Source organism: Lepidochelys kempii, chromosome 9 (assembly GCF_965140285.1).
Source record: "Lepidochelys kempii isolate rLepKem1 chromosome 9, rLepKem1.hap1, whole genome shotgun sequence".
Lineage (NCBI taxonomy): Eukaryota > Metazoa > Chordata > Testudines > Cheloniidae > Lepidochelys > Lepidochelys kempii.
Genome location: NC_136388.1, coordinates 15,839,581 through 15,856,528, shown reverse-complemented (window position 1 = coordinate 15,856,528; position 16,948 = coordinate 15,839,581). Strand labels below are relative to the sequence as shown.

The 16,948-nt window shown below is 45.9% G+C and overlaps 1 protein-coding gene across 1 annotated transcript in view; it reads left to right on the top strand.

Moving 5' to 3' along the window:
* Window positions 1–2,589: 2,589 nt before the first annotated feature.
* Window positions 2,590–16,948, top strand: part of FNDC3B (fibronectin type III domain containing 3B) — a 357,908-nt gene continuing 343,549 nt past the window's right edge. The window contains exon 1 of the mRNA XM_073359375.2: window positions 2,590–2,825. The gene's annotated coding sequence lies outside the window, so the exon portion shown is untranslated. The remainder of the gene's footprint in view (window positions 2,826–16,948) is intronic.

Here is a 16,948-nt window from a genome sequence, read left to right as displayed (position 1 = left end):
CACTGTTGCTGTTCAGGCTCTACCCCTTCTGGGAATAAACAGAAGAATCTTATTTTTGACAAAGAAAATAGTGTATATTAATGATAGGGTAAAGTGGAAGGACAGAAGCTGGCAAAGTCTTTAAAAAGGAAAAGGTTGGCCTCTAAGGCAGTAGAATGTGTAGCAGTGATGGGAGGCTTAGAAAAGCACCCTCAGATTTGGAAGTTTATCTTAACTTATTGCGTCTCCAAAATTAGGCTAGAAATTTAGCAAAAGCAGACTTTCTCATGAGATTTCCAATGCTTCCCTTTGAGTCTGAATCAGGCAATGGAGAGACTCACAACAATGAAAACTAATGAACATGGAAAAGTTAAAGGTACCTTTTCACACTTCAGGGTTCAATTGCTGTTTATTTGGATGGAGGTTCAGGTCAGTTTTTATTTTCTCCAAACTAGTTTTCTCAGCCCTGATGTGTAGTTATTTGGGTAATTCTCATCCCTTTCAGTTGTGGAGGCTGAGATATGGTTCCCTCTGGAACCTGTTAATGCTGCTCCTGGGTCAACTGGCCCAGGGAAAGTTGATGATCTTTTTATAAGCTCAGTCACTGAGGAAATAATTTTCTCTCCCCGTGTGTTCTTTTAAAAACAACAACAGTCCCCTCCCTTTTCCCTTCCCACTTTCCCCCATTCATCCCTAACAGCCCCTCCCGCCCCCAAGTTATAGCATGTATGATTTCTGTTGAGCCATTTTACTACTGGCTGCCTACGCTTGGTCCTTGAGTTACTCTGTGCTGTATATTATTGGTACAGAATCACTGAGTAGAAGGTAGTATATCAGGAATATGTTTATAATGGTTTCAGATCCCAAACTCAAACCAGCCTTGATGTGTTTCATATGGACCTGGACAATTTTATGGTTTCAGGTGAGACTGGAAACCATATGAAAGTGACTATGTACATTTTGTTCCCAAACTTGGCAAAGTATGGTCATTGCAACTGAATTTCTCTTGGAGTTGTGCTCAAACCTAAAAATCAAAGTGAAACCAGTGGGAACTGAAAAAGCTTTATACAGCCCTATGCCAGTGTAAAGGGCTGAGGCAGGGTAGCTGGAGACATAGTGCATACATATTTAGATTTCATATACCCTAAAATTAGAGTGTGTTTTGGATCCAGCAATTTGGTTCAGGCCCATCTGAGAGACAAACTGCAAATGAGTTTGGGAATCTATACAGGCAGGTTTATCTCAGTGATAATTGGTAACCTTCTTCTCTTCTTTGCATCTATCTTTATCTTCTCTTACACAACTTTGACTGTGATTACTCTTCAATTTTATCTTTTTACATTTTTCCTAATTTAGGTCACTGATTTGTCCCTTCCACAATGAACCGCTTGTTCCTGCTTCCCTGAATTAACTCACAAGACCACAGCATTCCCTCCCAAATGTATGATGCCATGAGTGTAGGGGACTGGACTAGATGACTTCTCAAGGTCCCTTTAAGTCCTACGATTCTATGATTCTATAATTTGGCTCAACCTCCTCTAAACTCAACCCAGGAAAACATCGCTTTCTTCCCACTGCACAGGTGCTGGGACGGGTTACTTCTTGCCCTTTCTGTGGCAGAGGTGCAGGTCCCTGGTGGGTTGCACTGAGGTGGCTTCCTCACTCCAGGGACTATGGAAGGTGGATGCCAAGATGTTTCTTCTCCCTAATCCCATACCAAGGACCTGGCAAGGGGGAATCTGTAGAGGTGTTTCTTCCCTCTCATTACTGCAGGGGCCTCTGCATGGTCAGGAAGAGGGAGTGCTTGGCAGCAGAACTGTATGCATGTATTTAGTGGTTCCTGTGCTGGCAGTGTGCTCTGCAATCCACAAAAGTAAAGACTGTCCCTGTCCCAAAGAATTTACAATCTACACAAGACGGATGGAATCAGGATTCCCCAGTAGGGTACTGGGGATCAGGAGGGAGGGAAAGGGGTGATGGGGCAGGGACTGGGGCAGAATGGGATGGATGGGGTATAGACTCCGGGTCAGGAGGGAGGGGATGGGACAGGAGGGGATGGGTGGGGTAGAGACTGGGGTCAGGAGGGAGGAAATGGGGATGGTGGGGTAGAGACTGGGGTCAGGAGGGAGGGGATCGGGCAGGAGGGGATGGGGGCAGAGACTGGGGTCAGGAGGGAGGAGAGACGGGGTAATGGGAGAGGGGCTGGGGGGCAGAAGGGGATGGGTGGGGTAGAGACTGGGGTCAGGAGGGAGGGGATGGGGCAGGGGCTGGGAGGCAGGCAGGGTGAGAGGGGAGTGGAGGAGCAGGGCGGGGAGAAGGAGACAAGTGTGTGTGAACGGACAATGGGGCAGGGGCTGCTCCAGGCTCCCACTCCCCGCAAACACCCTCCTCGCCCAGCTGGGTTCTGCTTGGGGGGGGGGGGGGTGGTGCATGGGCGCCGGGCCCGTGCGGCTCCAGGCGGGGGCGAGGGCAAGGGGCCAGGCGGGGACTTGCTGGGCGCTGAAGACGGCCCCAGGCGGGGCAGCTGCCCGGCGACCAGCGGGCTGCCGAGCGCGTCGGGCCGGCGCAGCGGGTCCCTCCCTTCGCCCGCCCCCCGTTCCCCGCCCGCCTCGCCTCGCCTCTCCCGCCGCGGATTTTTTCCACAGTAGCTGCTACTCCAGACTGTATGGTAGTGTGGGCTGGTCGCAAGTCCCCATGTGGTCCCGACATCATTGACATGGCGGAATCCCCCTCCGAGCTCTCCTGGTAGCCCCCGCCGCCCGCCGGGCTCTCACCGGACTGCCTGCCGCCGACGGGCTCGCCGCGCCCGGGCCGCTCACCCCGCCCCCGTTTCAGCCCCTGCGAAGGTAAGGCGGCGTCCCCGGCCCGGCCGCTCCGCGCGGCAGCGCCCCCCCGGCGGGGCTCACGCCGAGTGCCCGCGGCTGCAGCAGCCCGGAGTTGGGGCAGGACGAGCGCAGCCCCCGGAGTTAGTCTGTGGCTCCCCGCCCCGTCCCGCACCCGTCCCGCTTCGGCGGGGAAGGGCCGAGGCCGGGTGGGTGGGCGCGCCCCGGAGCCGGGGGCTTGCACGGAGCACGGGAAGCGGCAGCACTTTGCAGAAAGTTTCCCCCATTTGCCGGTGCCGTGAGGAGAGACCAGCCAGCTTGGGCCTCGTGCCCCCCCCCGTGGCTTGACCCCCCCTTGCATTTATGCCCCCCCTTATCCCTCTGACCCCCCCATCATAGGGCTTGTGTAACGCCCCCAGCCCCCGGGGGCAACGGGGGAACTAGACACAGCCGGGACCATCTGTCTGCTCCTGGGGCGGCGCCGCTGCTACCCCACGTTGCAGCGCAGAGCTGGGGGAAGATTTTTTTTTTTGGGGTGGGGGGGGACACGGGTCTGCAGGGTGGAAAGTGGGAATTTTACAGCCCGGGGGAAGGCGGAGGAGGGTGGGGGCGGCGAAATGCTGACGCCGCCTCTGGAGCAGGCTGGGGGGAAGGGGCTGGTGTCAGGGCTCGGCCCGGGGAGTGGAAGCAGCAGTTTGTTTGGGAGCCGGGAGACACTCCATCAGAGCCTAGTAATCCAGAGAGGCTCCGCGGAGCGCTGCCGGACTCAGCCTGCCTGGCCTTTCCCTGCCCCCTCCCCATCCTCATCCCCGCACCAGCCCCGTCTCCTCTCCTCGGTTCCCCCACGGCCGCCGCCTCCTCCTCCTCCTCCTCTTCTCGCCTTTCTTTGATAGTCATCCTGCCATGGCAATCTGAGCCGGAATGGAAAATCGGCTTTAAACTTGGAAGAGGTTTTTGTGTGTGTGTGGAGCCTCCCTCCTCCCCAGCTTCTGACTCCCTGCAGGAGGAGCTGGGTGTGTGTGTGTGATTAGAAGGGAGGTTGGAAATCTGTGCCCTGCGGCTGGGTTTGGGAGCAGGAGGCGATGGGTGCAGGGGGGGGAGACAGAACCTCCGCTCTGTGGCCAGCACGTACTGTCTGGCCCCTCTGTCCGGCTTAGGGAATGTCACTCGGGTGAAGAAGCCAAGGCTCCTCCTCGTTGCACCAGCAGAGTCTCCAGCTATCTACAAACTCTTTCCAAAATGTCTGGATCCAGGGGGCACGTTGGAGAAAAAGAGCGAGAGACAGACAGACCGACCCAGGCAACATCCTCCAGCCTCCCTCCCTCCCACTTTGTAAAGGAAAAAATCCTGGAAACTTTATTTCTTCTGCCAGACACCTTTAAAAATGGAACATTACCAGGAGAGAGAGAGCTTGAAAAATATAATTCTCTTTTAAGTTTATCCTCTTTCAGACTCAGCTTAGCTCTCACTCCTGTCAAATACTCCGTTTATATACTAAGGTTTTGGCTAAGGTTGTGTGGTCTGGAGTTTAAAGTAAGGAGCAATTCATGCCATCCATATTCATTAGAATTTTTTAAAAATTTGTTACACATTGGCTTAATAATAATAATTAATATAACTTGCATTTTATAGCACCTTCCATCTGAGTATCTGTAATCACTGTAAGGAGGTAGAGCAGCACTATCTCCATTTCACAGATGGGGAAACTGAGGCACAGAGCAATTACGTAACTTCAGGTCCCACAGAGAATCGGTGCCATGGTTGGGAACAGATTTCAGGTTTCCTGGTTCCCTGTGCCTTCATCACATTCGTTCTACCCTCTAACTGTTTTCCTTACTGAGAAGCTTAGGGTAGACCACAGTTAGATAATGTTTTTTAAAAGGTGTTAAACTCTAGTGTAGATAGTGTTTAACAACATGTTAGCTATTGTGTTTTTGAGCATGACCTATTTTCCTAGTCTAGACATGGGCAGAGTGCTGGCTGGACAGCCTCCCTGGTAAGAGATATGCTATCCCTATCGTCATCCCCCATATCCCTCAGCAGTCGGCTGGGTTGGTAAGTTGGATGGCTCCTTCTATTAGTAGCAGCATTCTGCTTCCCTCACCCACTCCTTTCTTACCACCTGCATGTCTCTGGGCAATAGTAGAGGAGCTAGTTAGGGAAGTATCCTGTTGTTGCCACCACAAGAGGAAGATATTTCTTGGCAGCATGCCTGGGTCATTCAGGCTATGAAGTGCTCTTTCCTTATACACTGTTCTCAGTGGAGTCTTACACAGAAGCAACCTGTCAGTGATCTTCTCCCAGTTTCTTACAATATCTGCTCTGCCCGTCATCAGTCTCAAGGGTGCTGGGTTTTGGTGGTTACATCTCAGAGCCTAATATGACACAGGGTTCTACTGGCCCAAAAGTGCCCTATGTATTCATCCCAGTTTGGTATTGTTTGAGTAGCTTATGCTGTTAATGTAGCCCAAGGCATGGAAGCTGAATCATTTACCATTTTTGAAGTGGATCTGCTCATGTGGGTTCATTTGAGGTCATTGCTCGGACATTGGTGAGATTTTTCACACTGTTATCCTACCCACTACCTGGCCAGGAGATAAATGAAGAAAGTCAGCTTCCAAAACAGACTGTTGTAACTGAATATATAGTTTACATATAGCCAATAATAACAAATATATGTTGGATGGGAAGCTTGAGATTGTGTCTGTGGGAAGCTTGCAGTTTGAAACTATCTTCTCAATAGTGCTGTCTGTTAATTAAATTTTTAATTGGAAGTGATTGCACTCTGGATCCCAGTTTCATAAAAGCTCTTCAGGTTATGGTAGTAATCACCTAGAAGTCAGAATAAATCAAAAACTTCGTGCACATAAATTTTTCATCAGATGTAAATTTCATTAATCTGCTCACTTTGTCTTCCATCAGCACCCGTAAGGAAAGGGATGGGGAATCTGGACTTGTGTAAATTTAACCCCCTAATTTTACACAAGTAAATATATGAAGAGTGTGTGTGTGTGAGTGAGGGGCAGTTCATTTGTGAACTGTTTAATTGTTTTTTTTGCTCAAAAATTTAGGGCCCAATTCTGCAAACACACGTGAGTCAAGTTTACAGTATGAGTAAATGGTTTCAGTATTGGGACCTTACTTTTAACTTCTAAAATGTATATTATTAGAAAAAGTATCACACAACTGAATACAGCAAGTGACTTTGTTCAGCCAGAATTATCTTTGTCTCTCAATCCATTTACCCACCTCTGCTGCCCAAGCAAAAGCCTGAGAAAAGAGATTGACCTTTGAGATCAGTACAAGGGCCGGCAAACTCCGACTCTGTCAGAGTACCAGGCAAATTAATTCCAGAGACAAAGACCCTCCGCAAAGAATGGTTTGGTATCAGGCCATTAAATCTGGGGACTTGTGTGTCTCTGTAGATCATAACTGTGTGGTGAAAAATACTGCAAATCAGCAAGACTGAAATTTTCATTTCTGCTGTATAAGCTGACATGGAGCTGAAGGATTTCTCAAATCAGCAGTTAACTTGCTTAGTTGATCTTCCCAGCACTACCAAGATACAGCACTTGAGCAACAGGGAATCCTTTTAAACAAGAATATCAGAAGAATGCATCCGATGAAGTAAGCTGTAGCTCACGAAAGCTTATGCTTAAATAAATTTGTTAGTCTCTAAGGTGCCCACAAGTACTCCTTTTCTTTTTGCGAATACAGACTAACACGGCTGCTACTCTGAAAGAAGTAGCGTTGTTTATGACCATGGTTTAGTGTCACTGTGTGATCTGCCCCTGGAGACAGAAGGTATGTGGGAAGAGGGAAGTTCTTCAAACAACAAAGTGGAAATAGGAGCCAATAGATACACAACGGTAACAGGCCATCTACAGGCAGGAATGTTCGTGAATTTGAAAATAGATAACTCCTTAAACAGTTTTCCAGTTGAGATGTGTTAGTTCGCATTTTAATCATCAGTTCTAAACATATTCTCCCTCAGCATAACAAATTCTTTATTGGATTACAGATATCCAGGGAAAAAGATAATTTAAACTTGTGCTCTGTTATGGAATTTGTAACAGCACACTGGAGAGATCAGTCTCCTTTGAGAGCATGCTGTTACATATACTAAATCTGTGCCCATAATCTGGATGCAAAACCATGACAGTATCAGTATATTCACTAGAAGATAAGTGCAATCACTCTAAACTTCAGTTTTGCACAAAAAAGCCTGTAGAATTTATTAATGATGTGGCATTGAAGGACAATTTAAGTTTCCTTTCCTTGTGAAAAGATAGGTTGCCATCACATATAATATTAAAAAGTTTAAAGGTTAAAATATACTACTTTTTGAGTGTCACACTTTCTGTGTTTAAACTAATTAATAATCTTGTTACAAATAAACTGTACTGTAAATAGAAGGTAATTCACCCCTTCGGTATCTTCTAAGTAAACAAAAGTTGAAAACGATCTGCATCTGTAACATATAAACAGCAAAATGTCAATTTTAACGAAGTATAATATAAGAGTCCTTTTCCAACAAAAATGTATTATAATACATTCAATATGGTATTCTCAAAAATAACAGCATTTTCTGTCAATACACTTTTGTCAGAGCTGTAAAAGTCACAGAAACTCCATGCATAGATGTGCATTTTGGAATAAGTATATCACTTAACACTTAAGTAGACTATTGTAATTTAATGACAAAAAGCCAAACATTGAATTTGGTACTTGACTCTGGTCAGGTCTGTTTATAAACAGAAGTCAATGGAAATTTGCCCAAGGTAATGACTAAGTAGGGGCAATAGGATTTGGTCCCAGAAGTGTATATAGTAAATGTTTTTGAGATAGATTTCGGTAAAATATAGCTAGAATTAGCTGTATGAAGGACTTAGAATGAAAGTTAAAAGGATCCTTAATTTATGATGTTGATATTTTAACTGTAAGAAGTATATGGTAAATTTATAAAAGAATTAGAGCAAATTAAAATACTTTGCAACTTCTTAAAATTACCTATTAGTATATTGCATGTAAAATATTCTTTGTGCAAATCATGGCAATTAAATGGGGGATGTAAGACAAATCCTGCTAAATACAGTTGGCTAAATTTTGCCCTTATATGTGTTTGCTGTTCTCAGAGAAGCATTTGAGGACAAAAATTGAGTCTTTATGACTTGCAGCTTCCTGATGTATGTGAAATATGGTATGCTGCATAGCTTATTTGTGTTAAAAGTACAGGTAAGGTATTGAAATTTAAACACACGTTTTCCCTTGTCTACTGAATTATAAACAAATAAGCTGGAAATAGGACTGGAGAAGATTATAGATTTTATATGATCACTAATTTTCTGTTAAGTTATATTACACAATCTGTTATGAAACTCACAAGCCGTTGACAAATAATGTACCCTTGTATTTGTCAGCTGTTAGCTGCATAAAAATACATGTTATAATTACTGTATGGAAAGCATTCCCTGTTTGCCTTTCTGAGTAATACTGACTTATAATTATAGCGGCATGCAGTTATTAGTGAATGATGGTTACCATTTGGGATAATCTTCCATTTGCTAAACTGAGATCATTACAATGCCGTCTTATCAGAGTGACTTACAAAACATAAATCTAACATTATGAATAATAATTGTGTTGCTTTTTTTCTCTGGAGAAAGCAAACTATGCAGCTAATATTGACATCCACTATCCAGGCACCTCCTATTGCATTTGAGCTGGATTCATCCCTGGTGTAACTTTCTTGGCTTCAGTGGAGTAATGCCAACAATTAATTTAAATGTTTCACTTTGCTTTTTTGCTCATCATAAAAGATGAACATGGAAATTTTCTGGAATCGATAGGCTATATGACTCCTTGCTTTTTCTACTCTGTGATTTAAGTTTTAGGATGTAGTTGTTCCCTTGCTAAAGAGTGTATAACTTTTCTCTCCTTATGGTTATATGACATAAAGCTGCTTTATATAGGATTATATGGAATTCTTTGGAATGGTCTGTTGAACACTTAGTTTGAACACATGTATTAGATTCTCAGGGAAGGATGAATTATAAACAAGGAGTATGTTTTGTCTCTAAAAATGTGCTTTATGCTTTCGGAAGTGTGCTTCATGAAGCATATTTTGGAAAGATAAGTGAGAGAGATGGCTCTCTATGCCTAGAAGCGCTTGGAATGTCATGGAACAGTCTCCCTCACCCCTGTAATCTAGTCAGAAAAAATTCAGACACATCCCACTTAATGAGTTTTTAGCCAGTTTTGTCAGGGCCTGGCATAGGGGTGATAACTTTACTATAGTAACTTTTTTTTACTCTTCCCCTCCTGCTTCCTGTAATGAAACACTAATATTCAGTTGCATTATAGAACAAAGCAAATTCCACATCTGTTGATCTCCACGTTTTTGTATTGTTGGTTAGTTAAGCTGAGCCCTGCTATAAAGTGTGATGGTAGAGCTCCTGAACCTTGGATGCAGAAGCTGAATTAGAATGGACAGGTTTGATTTGTTTTGGGATTCCATCTCATTGATCCATATTTAGTGCTCGATTGCTTAGCTACTTGTGCCCATGCTCGTGTATTATGATGCCATTGTCAGGGAAGTACATGCCAGTTTTATGACAAAAGATGAGTGTCAGCGGGCAGCCTGGATAACATGGTAAGTAACTTAACTTGTAGGTAGTTTGATCTCTGGCCCGGGTGCCTCATTAGTGTCACGTGCCTCTTGAGTGTTATTTAGCAGTGTAGAGTAATAGAACAAGAAAGGAAAGGAAGATACAGCTTTCATGGATACTTGAAGGGATTAAATAGATTTCCTGTTAGGGAGTATCCAGGAAATCAAATAATGAGAGGTGTCTAAACAGACATGAGCAAAGAAAAATGCTTTCAGGAACTCTAGTTTAGAGCACACATATAGCAGGTAATAGTACCTACATTCCAGGTCAAATCAATAGAGCAAAGATGACAGAGCCTAAAACACAAAGGTTCTGGACTTGAGACTTGTGCGTAAAGTTAGACGCCCAAATACCTGTCTTAGGTATCTAACAATGTAAGTAGTGAGTTTGAAAATCAAGCGTGAATTGTGCATTTGCTCTTGGAAGTGAGCATTATTACTAAGTCTCATGATTTTGGGTGTCTTTTCTTAAAGCCTGACTTCCTGGAATCTCGTAATTGAGAATCTGAGCTTTCATTTCAATGGAAAAAAAAAAAAGTTTGAAAATGTGAACCCCCAAAGACTCCCAAATCAGAAGGCAGATATAAAGAACCCAGTGTTTGTTTTTTTTAAATCTCATGATTTTTTAAGCCAAACTCCTGATTTTGCATGGCATGACTTGTGCCTTTGGAACACTTGGACTTGGCAATACTGAAAAAGCCAGCAGAAGGGGATTATTCTTGATTAGACCCACTGCTCTCTGCTTGGTACTAATTTATGTAGGGAAAAAAATATAAAGCACGTAGTGGTTCTCTATGAACGTACTGGGTTAAATTCAGAGGTGATGTGTAAGTTACACAGTGGTAAGTAGGTTTAACAGGGTCCAGGCTGGTGTAATTTATGTGCCATAGGACTGGGAGAATTTTGTAAACTGCACCAACTTAGTCACTCACAACTTGTATACTGTCTTTGAATTGGCCCTTTATGCCCAAAGGGGGGAACATGGGCTAAGATAAGAACATAGCAGATGGATTCTCGACTAAGCCATAGCCAGGCAATGTACAGAAATAAACTGAGAATGTGAGTTTTATGCTCGAGTCTGTTAGCTGTTTGCTGTCAGAGACTTGACCAGTGTTCCCTCTATTTTTTTCCCAAGCATGTGCAGAGTGAATTTTGTTATGTGTGTGACGGTGCACCCCATAAGGCTTTATGGAAATATGCTTATAAATGTATATATGACATAACGGAATATGTTTTATGCTATGTGTGCCGTATAATCTGTCTCTGTAAAGGTTATGATCTACTGAATCTATTCATCCTATTTGTAAGTATGTATCGTTTTTGTATTCAAAGTTATGAATATTGGCTGTGTACTTGCTTGATTTTTAAGTAGCCTTAGTAAAGCATTTGGTCAGCTTTTTGAGAAAGGAATGTGCAAATTAAGTGCCCAATCAAGAAGCACTTAACGGATAATGGATCTTGGAAGCCTCCAATCCACATAAGAAGTCTACATGAGGACGTTAAAGGTAGCATGTAAACCAGGGGTCTCAAACATGATGCGGCCCACAGAGCTATTTGCTGCGGCCCGCCAAGCTCCCCTGTGCCCTCCCAGTTATTTCCTGTGGCCACCAAGGTCCCCTCTCCTACTGTCCCCCCCCCAGCGTGCCTCTTCCCCGCTCATCTACCTACTTCCAGGCGCTTTCCGCTGCCAAACAGCTGTTTGGCAGCACTTAGCAGTTTCCAGGAGGTAGGGGGAAGGAGCGGGGAGTGGTGGGGATTTTGGGAAGGGGTTGGAATAGGAGCAGGGAGGGTGCGGAGTTGGGGTGGGACTTTGGGGGAGGGGTTGGAATGGGGGTGGGGAAGGGATGGGGCGGGGCCTCATGGAAGGGGTGGAGTGAGAGTGGAGGCGGGGCGGCAGGGGCAGTGATGCGGCCCTCGGGCCAATGTATTAGTCTTCATGCGGCCCTCCTGGTAATTTGAATTTCAGATCCCTGATGTAAACCATGGCTGCTACCTGTAAGTTCTGAGTCATGCGTGGACATGTGACTTGCCCATGTGACTCCAAAACTCCATCTTGTAGCTGGAATTCTACACAGGGGGAGGGAGGGGTATTCACCCACAAGAGAAAGTCTATTTAAACCCCTGGGAGACCCCTCCATTTTGTCTTCAGCTGGCTGAAGAGAGAGCCTCTCCACCCCCAAGGGTGCCTGAAAGAAACTGGAACAAAGGACAGTACTACAGGGGGTGTGAGTGATTGCTGGACCCAGACTAGAAGGAGACTAGTCTGTAAAAGGAAGCTTACTGGAACTCCTCTGAGGGTGAGGTTTTATCTGTATTCAGTTTTCTTACTGTATTAAGCATAGACTTGCGGGTTTTATTTTATTTTACTTGGTAATTCACTTTGTTCTGTTTGCTATTACTTGGAACCACTTAAATCCTACTTTCTGTATTTAATAAAATCACTTTTCATTTATTAATTAACCCAGAGTATGTATTAATACCTGGGGGGAGGGGTATGTGTGCAAACAGCTGTGCATATCTCTCTATCAGTGTTATTTATAGAGGGCGAACAATTTATGAGTTTACCCTGTATAAGCTTTATAACGAGTAAAACGGATTTATTTGGGGTTTGGACCCCATTGGGAGTTAGGCATCTGAGTGTTAAAAGACAGGAACGCTTCTTAAGTTGCTTTCAATTAACCCTACAGCTGTTGGGGGATGTGGTTCAGACCTGAGTCTGGGTTTGCAGCAGGCTAGTGGGTCTGGCTCAAACCACGCAGGGCACTGAAGTCCCAAGCTGCCAGGGCAGGAAAGCAGGGGCAGAAGTAGTCTTGGCACTAGTTGGCAGCCCCAAGGGGGTTTCTGTGATCCAACCCATCACAATGTACACCAATATGGAGGTAATGTGTGACACACAACCACCATATTGGTGCACGTAACAAAATTCATGTGGTGGGGCTGGGGCAGAGGGTTGGAGTGTGGGAGAGGGTGAGGGTTCGAGCTCCAGCTGGGGGTGCAGGCTCAGGGCTGGGGATGAAGGGCTCAGGGCTGGGGAAAAGGGTTGGGTTGAGGGCTCTGGCTGGGGGTATAGGCTTGGGGGTGGGGCCGGGGATGAGTGGCTCAGGGCTGAGGCAGAGGGTTAGGGTGTGGGGGCTGAGGGCTCTTGCTGTGGGTGGGGCCGCGTATGAGGGGCTGGGCCAGGGGGGTTTGGGTGTGGGGGGAAGTGAGGGCCCTGGCTAGGGGTGTGGGCTCTGGAGTGGGGCTGGGGATGAGGGGTTGGGGTGAAGGAGGGGCTCTGGAGATACAGTGGGGAGAGAGGACTCCCCCCAGCTCTCTCTCTCCCCACAGCATCTCTGGGCCTGGGCTGGGGCCGGGGAAGGGGCGCCTCTCCCCTGGCTGTGGCAGGTCCGTCCGCAGTCTTGGCCACTGCTGTAAGGCTCCTTTCCATCTGCCCCACCCCCCCGTCACTGGCAGGCAGCCTGCTAGCTGAGAGGATCGAGTAGGTGCGGCGGGGAGAGAATAAACCGAGTACTATCCAGGCTGGGCTGGGTCAGGGCTTGTGGAGGGGCACTGTGGGAGAGGCATCTCTCCCTGCCGCAGCCCTGAGTGCCTGTAGGCACAGCCGCACAGCTTAGAGGGAACCTAGGCCTTGACAAATGTTCACAAAAACCCTATGCAATTTCTTGCGTGGGCAGTCAGCTACAGTCATGTTCTGTGTCAGCCACTGAGCCCTTCCTGGCGTTCCCACATTGTAAGAGTTATTCCTGAGGGCATTCTATGCGAAAAAATAAAAAGTTCTGCGCACAATATTTTAAAATTCTGCAAAATTATGGGAGAATCTCAACTTTATTGTCAAAGCTGTATCTTTATTGTCAAATAAATGTGGAAGCTTGAGCATAGACCACTGGAGAGATCACTGGGAGATCACTGTGCATCCCCCCCTGCAGGACATGGACTCAGCAGTGAGGCTGCACACAACCCTGACATAGTGCATGGACTGGACCTGCCCCAGAAACACCCCAGGGCCATGCCCCTCTGTGCCAAGTGCACCGGTGCGGGCATGTAGGCTCAACAAGGCAGGATCCAAGTGTGGGGGATCCAGGTGTGGATTGAGAGTGTTCTGTGTGGGGCAATCTGGGTGCATGCGGCTCAGTGCGGGATCTGGATAAGCAAGGGATCTGGATGCACATGGGCTTGTTGGGGGGTTCTGGGTGCAACGATAATGGGACTCTGCAGGGGGGTCTAGGTGAAGGTGGTAGGGACTAAGCAGGGAGGGTCTGGGTGTGGGTGGGATAGAGCTCAGCAGGGGGGTCTGGGTGTGAGGGCTCAGTGGGGGTCCAGATGCTGGTGGAGTGGGGCTTAGTGGGGTGGGGATCCAGGGACAGCTGGTTGGGGCTCAGTGGGGTGGGGATCTAGGTGTGGGTGGCTTGTCGGGGTGGTCCAGGTGCGGGGGGAGAGGGGTTCATGGGGGGGGTTCTGGGCGTGGGGGAGTGAAGCTCAGTGGGAGGGTCTGGGTATGAGGGGGTCTGGATGCATGGGGGATCCGTCCCCCTGCAGCAGAGGAGTGATGGGTGCAGGGAGTGTTTGTGTGTGGGGAAACGGGGGAGTTTGCAGAGCTTCTTGCAACTCGGGGAGAAATTTGGGGGTGGGTCTGACCCGGTCCTTGATGCCATGCAGGGGGAGAGGAAGTCCTGTCCTCCCTAGCCCAGCCAGAACTAGAAGCTGAGCCTGGCGCAGGGTAGGAGCCACCAGCTGGATCTTCCCCAGTCCCACCTTCCGCTCCACAGTGATTTAACTCTCTGCCAGCTGCCCTGGGCACCCAAAACCTACTGCTCGGGAGGGTTGCATGACTGCTGTTGTGGCTTCCCTTTGCTTCCCTGTCAGAAGGTAATTTTTCTGTGGGGAAGCAAAGAAATCTGTGGGGACTATAAATTCTGTACATGCGCAGTGGCACAGAGTTCCCCCCCGGAGTAAAGAGTGATCCTGAGTATGTCAGCTGGTTGTGCCACTTTTGAAAAGGGTCTGAGGGAGAAACAGCTTCCTGTTTGACAGTGTGGTTGGGTAGCCAAAACACCCGTGGTTGATTGTGTTCCGTACACACCATATAATGTATGTCTGGATACACAATTAATAGTTTGTATCTAGCAAACTAAGTTTAGGTTCTAAACTCAATTCCATGAATGGAGGTGGGTGCTATAGAAAACCCTAAGTAAGCAGGTAGCTAGAGGACAACTTTCTTGAAGGGAATTATAGTTGATGATTCGTGTTACTATATGGTATGTCTCCTCAGTGAACAGGTTGATGTTTTTTATACATTCCTCCTTTGTCCACCAAAACCCCTTCTGGATGTGTGGAGGGGATGAGGAGGTTTCTGCAAGACCTTGCTGGCACCCAGAGAATTTTTCGTTCATTCACTTTTCGCATTTAGTTCTCCCACATTCAGTTTGTTACCTACTTGAGGCAGAAAATGTGTGTTCTCTTTGTTTGGACAGTAACTTGTACAACAGGAATTGTAGATGTGATTGCTATACAAATAATAATAATGATTAATAAAAACATGCTGTGTTGTGTTGTTTTTTGTTGAGTTTTTTTTTCTTCTGAAGCTTATGAAATTGCCAGAGATGTCTTCATTGACTGACCTAAAGCTCTTCCTCCTCCCTCCCATGTGTGTAGGGATGAATGAACTGTCAGTACAGTGGCGGTGGGGCTATATACCAACTACCTACAGTGTTAGTGGCTTTTGTGGTGGTATATCTGGCCAGGGCTGTGACCTGCATAACAATGACAGTCATGGCCCCTGACTGCCAGTGAAACTGTGTTGGGGCAGGGAAGACTGGGAGGTGCTTCTCTGCCAGATTTAGGAAGAGCCCCTTTCCAGTGTAGTCCCACCTAGCCAGTGGAGGAATTGTTTCCTTTCATAGTCATTGCCTCTTGGCTGAGTTGCCTCCCTGACCCCCGTAATGTTTTTTGCTTTATAGAGGGCACAGCATTACCTATTGTGGGTCTCTGACATCTAATTATTTTTTATAATTGGGGTGGAAATACTGAAACCTTTACAAGTGAATACATTTCAATAAGTGGAGTGATCGCAGTGTGAAGAGCTGGGTAACTAATGTGGCATGGTAATTCAAAATAAATTGGAACTTTCTGACACTGTGGATGGGTTAAGCTAATAGCAAGTGCTGAAATTACTGACTAGTGTTAAATCATAAAAACAGAAGCTTGGAATGCACTTTGAACCAAGTTTGTTTTTTCAGCTAAAAATAAATTTGTAGGACAGCACAAGATAGTGTAACGTGCTCATTCTTTTGTAGCAATTCTATAGGAACAGTTGCATTGCCAGATGGAACCTGATTTACTTTTTACTGTGTTTTTGCTTACTGAACATTCCTCAGTTTGGATAGTGAAACTATATTCGTCCATTTCAGTCAGTTGCTATTCCATTTAACTTAGCTGGTGCTAACATAATGTTGTTGTGTCTGGGTTTCCAGCACTTCAAGGGAATACTTATTTCTACAGTCTATTTTAAACCCCCTCTTTCCAGTCACATACAGTTAATGAAAGTCTTTCTATTCAAATTAGATTTTGTAAAATCATTTTTAAGCAAAATGTGTTGGGCCTGAAAATGCGACTTTAATTCACCATACCATAGTTAAGTGTGGTTGGGCTGGAAGGCTATTGCGTTAACAAAAGTGAGAAATTTGTTCCTATTCAATTGCATCTAGTGTAGGATGACAACAAGTTTTTCAAATGCCAGTTTCCACTGAGTCATCTCTTGAGTTCAGTAATGGGGCACTGCTAGCTGTTGTCAAGTATTCTGCATTGGCAGATTGACTACGGAACTTGTTGTAAGGTCTGCCTTGAAGAGGACTGTTGCAAGCATTATTTTGTAATGGTGGAAAGTGTTTGTCTGAAAATACTGTATCTCAAAGCAAAATGCATTAAAGGAAGTAACTGTTTATCTTATTGTATGTTAAAAAACAAAGCCCTCTTCCTTCTGCTAATGAGATGTTTCCATCTGTGGGGACCGTCATGTGTTTCAGTGGATTTGCTCCATCTAGCTTATTCATTAATCAAGCACACATCTGATAGATTTGTCATTTTTCCATGTACAGTCAACCGAAAGAGCAGCTGTTCAGTCATCTTTACTGTGCAGTGATATTATTTATTATTTGTATTATGGTAGCACCTAGAGACCCTAGACAGCCTTAGAGTCCCAGTCTTCTAAAGATTCAAGAAAAAAGGGTCCCTCTCCTGAACAACTAATGATCTAATGACTGTACTAACTGAAATTTTCTTTTAAAAAACATTAATTTAAATAGGCCAGCTCTGTGCAGATATAGCTGTTTTAGATCTATATCCTATTTATAAAAAGAAAAAAAATACAAATGTCAAAAGTGCCTGCTGGCCATTTACCTAGCCATAATCAATTGGTAAGTTTCCCATAGGCATCAGTTAGAAGTAGGTCTTGAAGAGAGATTTGCAAGTGGGGCAGTGGTTT